Raw genomic sequence first — 5000 nt, forward strand, 5'->3', positions numbered from 1 at the left:
AAGCCGACCGGCGGTGGCGCCCCCTCGTCACTCACCAGTATTTAAGGCCAAGGATGACCCAGGTCACAGGGCTCTCCACCTCCCAGTGGACCCAAGGATAACCCGACAACAGACGAGGAGGACCTCGCAATGGAGTTGTCAGACTCCGACGATGTCTCTGATGTAACTTTCACTGAGTAACATCATGACACACCATCTAAGCATCCTACAGTGGAACATCAATAGCTTCTCTGCAAAACACGCCTTTCTCCAAGCAGTAGTGACATTGTCATGCTCCAGGAGACATTAACAGTGGACACTGTTCGCTTCTCAGGGTATCATGTCTTCACACTGCCACGAACACCTGGCAAGAGAGGCTTGATCACCCTTGTGAGAGCAACAATCCCCTGCTCCGCAATAGCCGATGCATCGCACTGTGGAGACGATGTTGAATCCCTTGCCGTCGAGGTTCACCTGGCCGGGGGGCCCCTCAAACTGTACAACGTGTACAGCCGGCCAGGCTGTAGAAGCTTAGACATCAGCCAGGCCTGTGCTTCTGCTGCACACGACCGAGTGATCATAGGGGGAGACTTCAATGCACACCACCCCATCCTGGCTCCCTGCCGGGCACCGGATGCGGCCGGCTATCACATAGCCGACGTGCTAGAAACATTTCCTGAGAGCGCTCTCCTCAACACCCAAGAGCCAACGCATGTCAGAGGAGGGGTCCTAGACCTCACCCTGGCCACTGCGACTCTGGTGGGGAGGATTGGCTTGCGTGTCGGTGAGACCATCACAAGTGACCATTACGGCACTATAGCTACCCTCATGGATGCTGGCCCAGCCGAAATCCTAAGACCGAATCCAAGATGGTAAACAGACAAGGCCAACTGGCAGGCGTCTCAAAACGCCTTGGCCCTCTGTCTGAGATGCAATGATCCCCCACAAAACGAAAATGTGGAAGTGCTCGAAGCTAGCCTGCTAAACGCCATTAATGAAGCAGCCTCACAGACCATACCCAAAACTCGGCCTGGGTCCAGAAGTCACAAAGACGCCTGGTACTTCAATGACGAGATCAGGGAGGTCAACCACAGAGTGAACATGTGCCGAAAACTATTCCGAAGGCAAAGAACCCCTGACAACTTATCCCTCCTAAGGGAGGCTGTCACGGATGCCAAGGAAACTGCCAACAGTCAGGCAGGAAAAGTGGCTGGAATGGTGTGAGTCCTTCGACCACCAAACCACCCTTTCAGAGCTGTGGCAATGGGTCAAGCGAGCTACCAGCCGCTCAGCCCCGAGGTGCACCCATCACGACCCCCAAGCAGAGGCTAACAGACTGGCGCACGAGTTCTCTGCGAGAACGAGCAGCAACAGTCTGCCAGCCGAGCTGAGGGCAAGACAAGGGCGTCTACAGCCAGACAGACACGCTCAGATCAGAGAAAGGGCAGCCGAACCTGATAACTCAGACGTTATCTTTTCTCTGAGGGAACTAAGGAAAGCCTATAAAACCAGTTCCAACACAGCCCCGGGCTCTGATGGGATCTCGTGCCCCATTATCTCCTACCTAGGACTAGCAGGTGAGCGTGCACTCTTGCAACTCATCAACAAGTCCTGGGAAACTTCCACTCTACCCCAGAGTTGGAAGAGGGCTACCATAGTTCCCGTCCCAAAACCAAAGGAGCCGGGGAAGTACCGCCCCATCTCTCTGCTCAGCTGCCTGGCCAAGACGGCTGAGAGGATGGTACTAAACCGGCTTCAATGGAAAACGGGACCCCCGCACGAACACCTCCACGGGTTCACAAGGGGCATGGGCACAGCACACAGCATAGCCACGCTCTTAAGCACAATCAGCAAGGGCCCAGCTGTGGTGGTATTCCTTGACCTGGAGAAGGCTTTTGAACTGGCAAGTCCACTTGCCATTCAGGAAAGCCAGATCCAGAAGGGAATCAAAGGAAAGCTCTTGACTTGGATAGGTGACTACTTCAGGAACAGGACTGCCAATGTCAAATTCCAGGGTCACCTATCGCAGCACATGCCGCTCGAAAATGGAACGCCACAGGGTGGGGTTCTCAGTCCACCCTATTCAACACTTTAATGTCCTGCATCCTCAACATAAACCTCCCAGTGGGGTGCAAGATCATCTCATATGCAGACGATCTCGCTATCACCTCCACTGGACCACGCAGCCAGAATAAAGCCCAGCGTTGTCTGGACCTCGTGTCAGAGGAGTGTTGTAGGACAGGACTAAAGATCTCTGCAGCCAAATCCAAAGCCATGGCTCTGAGACAGAGAGTTCGAGGCACAAGACTGAAAATCCAGGGAGTGGAATTAGAATGGGTCCAGGACTACCTATACCTTGGGGTAAGGATAGACTGGACCCTCTCCTTCCAGAAGGAGGTTCAGTACCTGGTTGACCGAACCAAAGCAAGACTGTCTGTCATGAGAGCAATGACTGGGAGACGCATAGGAGCCAGACACAAAGTACTAAGATCATTCTATGTACATGTTGTCCGGCCCATTGTGGACTATGCCTAAGTCGCTGTAATTGCCGCAAAGAAAAAGCACACAGACAAATTAGAGACAGTCCAAAATGAAGCTGCCAGGATCATTCTGGGTGCCCCGAGGTGGACGAAGGTCCTCAACCTCCTGATGGAGGCAAACCTTCTCCCCCTGGACTCACGAATCGATCTAATGGCAACACAATTCCTGTCAAAGGTCATCCAGGCTCCCAGGAACACAAGCCTAAGACAAAAATTAGTCAGACGCCTCGAACAAGACAACGAGCTCTTTGCAAACAACTCCTGTCTGTCTCATAAAGCCAGGGTGTTGATACGCCATCAGCTCAAAGAACAGCTTCTTGCTAAGGGCATGGACTCCCCCATCCCCGACTTTGCCGAAGCCCCGCCGTGGGCACTGAGCCTGATAGAGTTCAACATAATGAGCCTGTCAATGAAAAAGAGCCTATACCCCATGCCTAACCTAAAGACAGAAGCCCACAGGGTCGTTGCAGCCATCACTCCTCCGGGAAGTAGAACATACTACACGGATGGATCGGTCGATCCCTTAAGCCACACTGCAGGTGCCGGCTTTGCAGCAAGGGATGCCACGCGATCCATGAGGGTAACAGACAACGCCTCCTCGCTACAGGCAGAGGCAGTTGCAATCATGGGAGCCCTAGGCCACGCGTCCCTAAGGGAAGGACACGTGGTCATACACACAGACTCCAGGGGAGCCATTGACTGTCTTCAGCACAGCTCACCCACAGACAACATCTACCTACTGACCACGATTCTCACAATGGCACAGAGAATTCTTGCTCAGGGTAGAAGAATTATCATCAACTGGGTCCCAAGCCACATCGGCATCAGAGGGAACGAGCTTGCTGACAGACTAGCTGTCGCTGGCAGGGGTATGCCCCCAAATCCCATGACGATAAAACCGAGCCGAAAATTACTTATGGAGAAGTGTGCCTTGGTCGGTCGTACCTTCCTACGGCAGCTCCACAGAGAGAAAACGAGAAACTCCCCCTCGGCCAGCTGGTACTCAGACGCCACAGGCTATGAACCACAGGCACTCTCTGAAGTAAGCAACAGAGGTACCGAAGTCATTCTTCACAGAATGCGCCTAGGTTACCACTGTGAATGGCAGATTATCCCAACAATCGAACGCGATGAAAGGTGCTGCAAGCACTGCGGCGAGTCGAACGCCACACTAGTCCACTACCTAGAAAATTGTGACCATACACAATTCCTGAGACAGGGACCGCCCACAACAGCCGTCGTGCTGGTAAGGAGGCTATGCGAAATGCTTACACCATGGCCGCCACGGTAAGCACCGAGTGTCAGACAACTCAATGAGACAGCTGTAAAAAGCTGACACAGGCCGGGCCATATTTAGAAGGCCCGGGCGAAGCTAGAACTTCGCAAACCATAAAGAAGAAGAAGTCAGGTCATAGAGAGTTCCTGCCCCGCACACGTCCGGTCAAGGTCGGCCGCCCGGGAAGGCTCCGGTCATTCTCGCCAACCGTCCGCCCCTCCACTTGGCTGACCGCGACTACCCGCACTCAACACTATCCAGACCTTGTCGTGTGTTCTATATCTGTGTTGCTTGCACTCTTCTAAATAAAGAGTCAAAGCCACCGTCCTCTTTTACTACTCCTGCTTAACCAATGTTTAAGGCGTCTATATAGAGCTTTTACATTCTGGTAGCAGCGGTGTAGGTGCGTCCTTTTGGCACGCAACATGGACTCACAGTCTCCGAAATCCGCTCGACCATCCCCCCCACGACCTGTCTTCCAATAACCACGTGAGTACACATTTTGGGCCTTTTTCTTTTCTTTTCTCTATCTTCCCCCTAAATGTGTTATGCCGTATGTTCAGTCACGCTCACGTTGGTTTTGTTGGGTTACAGTGCTAATTGACAGCAAATGACACGCTCTCCATTCTTCTGACCTCAGATCACGTTACTGTGTGATCACGGTATGTGGAGTCAAACAATATGAATATCGTTCATTTATTAAGTATTTATGTATTTTTTTCTCGTGATTAGAGAGTTATATCGTTTTAATTGCAGTTGGGTGATCTGACCTCACTTTAACTCTGAGTGATTGAAATGCTGAAATGGCTGTGAGAACAGCTAGCATTTCCTATAAATTGTTTTCTAGAATTGTTCAATATAGGGGTAACGCATAGCATCCGTTACATGTTCATTGGTGACACGTTCTATCGGCGCTAGAGCGGAGCTTGTAACGCGATTTATATACATTTACATTTTTATATAGCGCCAGATATCTTCCCCATATCATAGTGTCAGAGTGCTTGATTACCCTGGGGTTGCGTATATGCCTAATAGATCTGCGATCCGACGTTATTTCGTTTGGCAACTTTTGAGCCGGTGTGACCCACTGTTACGTCCGTTAAATAATGTAGGACTAGGGCTTACGCTAGAATCGTGATTCACTTATTAATCACACCCTGCTCACACTTTAGACGTCCCTGGCATGTTTGGGGTAAATCCCATTG

Source organism: Penaeus chinensis, chromosome 14, assembly GCF_019202785.1.
Source record: "Penaeus chinensis breed Huanghai No. 1 chromosome 14, ASM1920278v2, whole genome shotgun sequence".
NCBI lineage: Eukaryota > Metazoa > Arthropoda > Malacostraca > Decapoda > Penaeidae > Penaeus > Penaeus chinensis.